Source organism: Buceros rhinoceros, unplaced genomic scaffold, assembly GCF_000710305.1.
Source record: "Buceros rhinoceros silvestris isolate BGI_N320 unplaced genomic scaffold, ASM71030v1 scaffold1810, whole genome shotgun sequence".
Taxonomy (NCBI): Eukaryota; Metazoa; Chordata; class Aves; order Bucerotiformes; family Bucerotidae; genus Buceros; species Buceros rhinoceros.
In genome coordinates this window covers 47,489-56,727 of record NW_010387701.1, presented here as the reverse complement: position 1 = coordinate 56,727, position 9,239 = coordinate 47,489, and positions in this window count along the sequence as shown.

The window sequence follows — 9,239 nt, the reverse complement described above, 5'->3', positions numbered from 1 at the left end:
GTCATGCTGCAGGACACACCATAGCAGGGCCTGCCGCTACCTGAGCCGCCCTCATCACCGGTAGGTTAGGGGCCAGTGTTACTGAGACCTGCAGCAGGACCCACCGTAGAAGGACCTGCCCTAGTAGGACCCACTGTAGTAGGACCCTCTACAGCAGGACCTGCAGTAGGACCCGTCATAGTGGGATGCACAGTAGCAGGACCTGCCATAGCAAGACCCATAGCAGGACCCGCTGTAGAAAGTTGAGATGATCCTTACTGCACCCCATCTCAGCAAGAAAAGCCAGCTTGGTTCCAGAGACATTTCTGTCCTCTGGGACTGATGACTCTCTCTCTTCCACCCTGGTGCAAGAAGCCAACTCCTCTCCAGAGACGTCTCTCCTCTCTCTTGTGGAAGGAGAAGACTTGGCTCACACTTCCAGTGTCCAGCCTTGCTCGGGGCATCCCCAGGCTGGTGTGAAGGTGCAGCAAGGCCCAGTACCTTGCCCACGTTTGGGGGGACAGGAGGACAGCAGTTGTAGAGGCTCTGCTCCACCTTGTGTGACACACAGAGAAAGGAGCTTTGGGAGCTGCTCCATGGCTCACAACACAGGAACAAAGTCATTTCCAAGAGCACTGGAAGGTGTTTATTCAAAGATGTTAACTGAAAGCCAGTAAAATGAAAGTTGCGTTTTCACCAGCACAGGGCAGTTCCTTACCCCCTCCCACACAGGACATCCTAGCAGCATCCCCGCTACAAAACACCGTCAAGGAAAACCCCATGTACATAGAAGTGAGATGCACCTGCGAGGACAGGGGAGAGGATAGGAAGAATAACAGCGAGGAAATTCATGTGTTGAAATAAAAGCAGAACAATCGCTCGCCAGCTACTGTCATGAGCAAAGGACACTCAGCCTGGGGAATTGAACTTAATTTTAAACATAGAATAATGGGTATGGGTATTGAGAACTGAAGATGATAAACATTTGGGCTGATGGGAACCTCATGAAGTTCACAAGAACTGCAAAGTTCTGCACCTGAGGAGGAACAGCTCCATGCAACAGTATATGCTGTCGGCCACCCAGCTGGAAAGCTGCAGGGCAGAAAAGAGCCAAGGGGTCCTGGTGTACACCAAGTTGAACATGAACCAGCAATGTGCCCCTGCAACAAAAAAGGCTGATGGTATCCTGGACTACATTAGAGGAAGTATAGACATCAGGTCAAGGGAGTGCCATCAGCACTGGTGAGGCCACAACAGGAGTGCTGTGCAGTTCTGGCTCCCCCCGTACAAGAGAGACGTGGACGTGCTGGGGAGAGCCTAGCAAAGGACTATGAAGATGATGAAGGGACAGGGGCATCTGACGTAAGAGGAAAGGCTGAGAGAGCTGGGACTGTTCAGCCTGGAGAAGAGAGGGCTCAGCGGGGTGATCTTATCAGAGCATATAAATACCTGATGGGAGGATGCAAAGAGGCCAGAGCCAGGCTCTTTTCAGTGGTGCCCAGTGACAGGACCAGCAGCAATGGGCACAAATTGAAACACAGGAGGCTCCATCTGAACATCAGGAAACACTTTTTCACTGTAAGTTTGCCCAGGGAGGTGGTGGAGTCTCCATCCTTGGAGATACTCAAAAGCTGTCTTGTGATAGACCTGGGCAACTGGCTTTTGGTAACCCTGGTTGAGCAGGTGTTTTGGACCAGGTAATTTCCAGAGGCCCATTTTCAATCATCTTGACTGTTCTATGATTCTGTGATAGAGCATCCAGGTAGGGCTGAGCATCATTTAAAATGCACCTGAAGCCTGACTGCTTTGCTATTTGCCTCTTCTAATGCTCTCCTTATTTTTAATCTCATCAAGCTACTCATTAATTTAGGAACGTGGGCTGCCTGAATGAGGGTTTGATCCCCCAGCCACTTGATCTGAATTCTGATCTGGCAATGCCTGTCTTCCTTTGCTGTGCAGCCTCTGTGGTTAGCTGGATGCTCAGAGGTAGCGCAATTATTGAGGAGCCCATAGATGCCTTATTGATACATTTGTGCAGCTGTATTGAGGTTTTTGCATGGGCTCCAAACAGACCTGGCAGTATTAAAAAAAAAAAAAAAGGAACAGAATTGACTCCATTCTGCATTAGTTGTATTGGCTCGATAAGACTTAATGGTTTTAAATAACCAAAATAATGTCCCTAGCTCTGAATATGTGTTGGACATAGGTCTGTTAAGCAAGAGTGCCATTTTTGTATAATCATTCCTCCAAGTTGTACCATGTTTGATACAGTCCTGTGAAGCAGCTTGTAAGTCTTCATCTGATAGTGAGAAAGATAATACACATGTATAAAAATATATGTTAAAAACTACTTATGTAGAAGTCCTTATGTTTTCTGTCCTCAAATCTCCTGTTCTCATTTTGCACATCCATTTATTTCTAGTGTTCTCTTACTACTTCCATCTCTTGTCCTGTTCTTCACAGGTTCTTCTTACTGCATTTCATTTGAGGGTGAATATTCAGCCCTTAGCACAAAACACTTGGACTGTTAAAATATTGAGCATACTGTGCAAACATCTGGGAATCTTGGCAACAAAACATTGTTTTGCAAATTATTGTTTTGAATAGCCAACTAGTCGGTCAGGTCCTTCACAGTGGATTGCTTGGAGGACATGTCCTTGAAGATTTGTGAAAAAAAAATAAGATTTGAAGGAAAGTTGAGTGGTGTCTGTGCACTGGATTTTCAAAACACTTTCCTTTTAATTTGGAAAAGCCTGGCAAGTGTTTTAGCTCCTTTACAGGTTCAGTGACAGTGCACCACAGTTGTATTTCATTAGTAAATACAGACAGACTATGAAGTTCCTTACAGTTAAGCTGTATCTAAATGCATTCCTCCTTTACAATAGCAATCTCTATAACTGTAACAATGATGGTTGACCAGATTAAAAGAATGATAGACTGACCAGATTAAAAGAACTAAATGAGCTCATTTCAGTCTTTCTGACTTCACTGGTTGAAAGGGTTTCATTAAATACACAGAATTTGGCTAAGCAAAATAATCCTGTAGCGTTGGGTAGAAATGCTATTCAATAGCAAGAGATAAGTACGACCTGGTTCCCGCAGGAAACAATTAGACATCTTGTCACCAGAGTGACTTCAGTTAGGCAAAGCAACACAGCCAAAGATATTTAACAGTTCTCCGTTATCTGCAGGATATACCAGGTGTTACAGAAGTGACTGCCACCTCCTACTTCATCGTAAACAAGAGAAGATTTGCAAACTCAGTCTGATGTAAAGACAGCTGTCGCACGAGAGCTCTCTGTTTGAACAGCCAGGTAAATGACCTCTCTGTAACTTGGAGAGCTTGCACTGTGCCCACAGACAAGCCACCACAATCTGCATAAATGGCATTCACACCTCAAGGACACCCTCTACACTTATCATCCTCTTCTTAACTTACTGCCAAAGCAGTTGAGTTTGGAGGAGGATCTCCACCCCATCGTTTCGCCTTGGGCCACCTTACTCTCCTAAAACAAGGCTGATTTTATGTTTTTTTGCTCAGCAGTTGTTTTGAGTAAGTCCAAAAGGTGGTGTAATACTAACCAACTAACTACCCTGCCTCTTTGTTCACAAAACATAGTTGGATTGGTGATTAACCCTTCATCCTACCCCACTGCTACTTGAAGCTTTAGTCTTCAAAACCTCAGGGTGGAGCCTGGCCACACTCTTGTGAGGGCTGTGAGACATTGGTCCTTCATGTTCGATCACCACAGAACTCTGAAAGATAATGTCTTCTCAGCTTCTGTGCTGTGGTTTAGGCCCAGCCGGCAGCTGAGCCCCATGTGGCCCCTTGCCCCCTCTGAATCAGAAGAAATCAGAATAGAATCAGAAAAAAAAGGTAAAACTTTCTGGGCTGAGATAAGGACAGTTTAATAGAACACCAAGAGAGCAGAAAGGACAGTAATAACAATAACACTAATGAAATTATATATAAAGTGAGCGACCTACAATGCAATGGCTTCCACGGAGCCCTGAGCTGCATGTGCTTCCCCTTGTGTATCCTGACCGTGCCATTGGCACCGGGTAAAATGCTGAATACCCCCCAGGCTGGTTCTGCTCAGATCTCCTGGATGTGCCCCCACTCAGCATCGGTCCTAGCTGAACCCAGGACAATCTGCCTCTGGCAAGTTCCCAGATAAAAAAAGGCAGCAGCTGAGCTGTACGAGCCTGTGAGATATACCATAAAGCAGTGAGATTGCACTGGATACTGTGCTTTAAATGACTAAAGGCGCAATGCCCAGTTCTGTCTTGGAGGAGCTTCGGTCAGAGTAGAAATTCATTTTCAGGCTGAGAAAGAAGAATTCACAAAACCAGGATTGTTTACAGCCCTGTCCCTTCGCTCGTAAAAAAGTTTCACTGGTCATACTGGAGTATTCTGTTCCTTAACAGGTCGGTAAATATGCAACACAATGAATTCAAGCCAAAATCGGTTTCAGTAGAGAAGCAGTTTGTTTGTGGAACCTGGTCAAATGAAACAGGTTATGTCTGACATCCTAAAGTCCAGAGATGAGCACAAACATCAGTAGCTAAGGGACAATATACAGTAGCTCAGCAGAGCGTCTTTTTCTAAGAGGCAGGCTTTAAGCCCCTGGCCACTCAAGAAACTGGTGGCTACTACTTGAATCCAAAAGCCTATTTGCTAACCAGTTTGCAGCAGAGCACAATGATGGCAGAGCCACCCTGCCCAGCACAGCCACATGCATCTGGGTGATGTTGACCAAAGCCCCACAGCTACCTGCTGTTTCCTCCATACAGGAAAAAGTAGGCCTTTGTAAAACTCAGATGTTTAAAACTCAAACGTGCCGTAACTTCAAACACAGTAAATACGCATGCAATCTAATAGTCTAATCACCTAATCATTAAAAGAGCTTTAGGGCTCACCTAGCTAGTAATCAATTAAACGAATTAAACAAATCTGAGAGTTGAAAAGGTTCATTAGCATGGGTCAGCCAGATACAGCTCAGTCCTTTTCTGAGCAGTACAGGGCTAACCTATTTTGGATCTTGTATGTGGTCATGCTGTTCTCCACCAAGGCCATCACCTGTGTATCTAAGATCTTTCTCTATACTGTGCCTTATAGCAATGATTTAAGAGTTAGTAAGACAGGGCTAAAAGGTTTTTATCAGCACATGGTGAAAGCCTGTATATATGCGTAAAATTGATAGAAGACTTTTGTTTGAAATAATTTGTGCTCAATCTTAAATATAGTTTTGGCAGCTGGCATCAATGCTGGAGCGAAAAAAGGGATGAAAGCCTGTTCTACAAGGACTATTGTTTAGTTATCCATCCACCAACCATGGTCACTGTGAAACCAGCAGCTGGCTTGTGGTGGTGTCATCTTTCTGCCCTGCCTCCTGTCCACAGGAGAGCTGAGGTGCTTGGTCATCCCTGGTGCTGGCTGGCTCTGACCAGAATGAGGCAACTCTCAGAGGCTCCATCCCGTGTGTCCTCAGAGCATGAACATTTCTAAGGGGCTTGAACATCATGCTTCTTTTGAAAAAGAAGTACAGCTATACCCTGCCTGGTGTTTATCTGAGACATATAGAAAACAAACAAGATGCTATAAATACACAGATGGAGATATACTCACCAGGACAAAAGTTTCATGAAAGTTACTGAACGTGAACCAAATGCCATTTTCTTTTCTTGAGAAATGAACAAACAATGATTGTGATGGGCCATAACCAAGAGACTCAAACTAGTCATGCTCTCCCTGCAGCGTCTACTCCTCTGGCTGTTTGGTTGAAGTTACGTGTTGTTTCATGCAACCAGTGTGCATCACATATCATGTGAGGTCTGATCCCATTGGGATGTAAGTGCTCACTTCTCAGGAAACACCACACACCATCGTGACTGACGTACAACAAATCTGCTAGCACTTGCTGACTTTGTTGCTGGAAACTGAAGCAGTTTTACAATAAACTTTACAAAACAAATTATACTGCATTAGAAAGAAAGAAAGAGAAAAGAAAAAAAAATAATCGAAGTTCAGGATGGAACTCCTCTACTGGAACAAGCTAAGCAGGGCCACCAAGCAGGACAGCGCATGAAGATGTGAGTAGCTGCTGGTGATGAATCAGAAAAAGGCAGGAAAGAATCTGCTGAGGAGGCAGCAGACCAGCCTTGTGCCAGCAGCCACCACACTTGGTAGCATTTCCCATCTGTCTGTCCTGTGGTTGCTGTGTAGCGTGTGGCTTTTCAAGTCCAGAGAACTCAGACTGACGGAGCCTGTACTGTGCAGGTTCTCATATTCCTGTTATTCTCACATGGTTCTGCTTATGCAAGTGAGGAAGGCCAAAAGGTTGTCCAAAGTCCTTCATGAGCAAGAATCACGGTGAAATACACCAGCGGTGAACGTCCTAATTGCTGAAACTCCTGGTTTTGCTTCTGTAGGCAAAACCTGGCTAATGGATTCACATGGGTGTTCTTCCTGCCTTCCTGCTGGAAAGCCAGTCCAGGGAGAAGAACCAGCTGAACTCTGAGCATTTGCAAAATAGGGTGTATTTTTTATGATCAACACATCCAAATTTCAGCTGCTTTGATCTGCAGGACAGCTGTAACTGTCTCAGGATTCTAGTAAGGTTTAGCAGATCTCTTATATACATACCCCTGGCTGCTCTCATCAGGTGAACTCTGTGCATGCTTGTGGCATACAGAAGCACTTTGGGAAATCCTTTTACACTGACTAAGATGAGAAGTATGGCAAACTGGATTAAATTAACAAGATTAAGAAACACTCCCTTCCTCAGGAATACACCCTGACTGTCGTGGTAACCTGGTGTTGATAAGCTGAGCCAAATACCGTACCTACACAGAACCCCGCACTAGTATGGGTGATCGGGAGCCAGTAGTAGGTAGCAGTTGCAAAGTTCTTTATTTCCCATGGATTTCATAGCAACAGCAAAAGAAAGCAGACCCCATTAGTGCCTGTACTGAGGGAGAGGCTACAGCCTGAGCTCAGCCGGGATTAGATCACTGAGTGAAGAGAGAAAGAGCTTTGTAATGAATGTTTCAAACATGGGAAAAGAGCAATTAATCCCACTGCTCACAAGATGACTCGCTCTTCCCGTCAATGCTCAGGCTTCTAACACAGACAGGCAGGAACGATTTGCAAAGATCAGATAAAACCACAGCAGACCTAGCTCTGCTGCAGGGCTGGAGAGGGGCAGTATCGATGCGCACGGCCCCAGGTAAGTCCTGTGCTGTGTTTTGCAGAGGCAGCCAGGAGGTGACATGGTCTCCAGCACCACTGAGCAGCGACTGTGCTTATGGCAAATTAGGGCAGCACACAGAGCTCCTGAAGCCTCCAGCTATTTTCTAACCACCTGCATGGCAGGGAAAGAAGGAGCTTGACAGGGGATGCAACTCCTGGGGAACCCACATGGGGAACTGAGGGGTAGCTTATCTCACAGCTCCTCTGGAATATGTGGTATGAGCCATTTTAGCTAATACAGAAGAAGTTAAAAAGTTGACTTCTGGGGCTAAAATTGTGATGTCCTGCAGTACAAGCCAGTCTAACCAGGCTAGAGATGCTCCCCTATTTCACTGGCACAGGGAGGGCCTTGTATGAAACACTCAGAAATCAATGGCATAGGCTGTGAATTACACAAATTGTAGTCTGTCTCTTTAATCATTTTCCCAATTAAATAAATAAACTACTTTAAAACCTGCTTCTGCCACCAGTGTATAATCTTCTATGACAAAGTGACCCACATAGTGGATGAGGGAAGCCTATAGACTTTTTTACCTAGACTTTAGTAAAGCCTTTGACACTGTTTTCCACAGCATTCTCATGGAGAAACTGCTCATGGCTTGGATGAGTGTACTCTCTGCTGGATCAAAAAATGGCTGGATGGCTGGGCCCAGAGAGTGCTGGTGAATGGAGTTTAATCCAGGTGGTGGCCAGTTACCAGTGGTGTTCCCCAGGGCTCAGTACTGGGACCTGTTCTCTTCAACATCTTTATCAATGATCTGGGTGATGGGATCGAGAGCACCCTCAGTGAGTTTGCAGAGGACACTAAGTTAGGTGGCAATGTTGATCTGCTTGAAGGTCAGGAGGCTCTACAGAGGGATCTGGACAGGCTGGATTGATGGGCCAAGGTCAGTGGTATGAAGTTCAACAAGGCAAATTAGTGGGTCCTGCACTTGGGCCACAACAACCTCCTGCAGCATTACAGGCTTGGGGAGGAGTGGCTGGAAATTGCCCAGCAGAAAAGGACCTGGGGGTGTTGGTTGACAGCAGCTGAATATGAGCCAGCAGTGTGCCCAGGTGGCCAAGAAGGCCAACGGCATCCTTGCTTGTATCAGCAGTAGAGTGGCCAGCAGGAGCAGAGGAGTGATTGTCCCCCTGTACTCAGCACTGGTGAGGCCACACCTTGAGTACTGTGTCCAGTTTTGGACTCCTCACTGCAAGAGGGACGTTGAGGTGCTGGAATGTGTTCAGAGAAGGGCAGTGAAGCTGGTGGATGGTCTGGAGAGCAAGTCCTGTGAGGAGCAGCTGAGGGACCTGGTATTGTTTAGCCTGGAGAAGAGGAGGCTGAGGGGAGACATTATTGCTCTCTACAACTACCTGAAAGAAGGTTGTAGGGAGGTGGGGATTGGTCTCTTCTCCCATATAACATGTGACAGGAGGAAAGGAAGTGGCCTCAAGTTGCGCCAGGGAGATTTTGGTTGGATATTAGGAAAAATTTCTTTACAGAAAGGGCTGTCAAGCATTGGAATAGGATGTCCAGGGCAGTGGTAGAGTCCCCATCCCTAGAGGAATTTAAAATATCTGTAGATGTGGTGCTGAATGACATGGTTTAGTGGTGACTTGGGAGTGCTAGGCTAATGGTTGGACTTGATGATCTTAAAGGTGTCTTCCAACCAAAACAATTCTGTAAATCTATCCAATTGCTGTGTGGGTTGCCAGCCATCTTGTAACCATGTAAATTCAATAAGACTTCTTTTTTTTTTTTTGGTGTATGAATGATAATTATGCAAGTAATGACAGTAATGACATAATATATCTCCAAGTTTTCAGCCCTGGTAACTCCTGAGTCCTAAAAATGGTTACAGCTAAGAACTAATAGAAATACGCTTAATATTTCAAGTTTCTATCATTTGACTCAGGAATAGTGAAGCTTGTTAATTGCTTGTCAGGCTACAGGTGAATAAGTCCAGTGGAAAAGGTTTCAAGCAGAGTAGCATTTCATTACTGCTTTGCCAAGTGCTTACTGAGA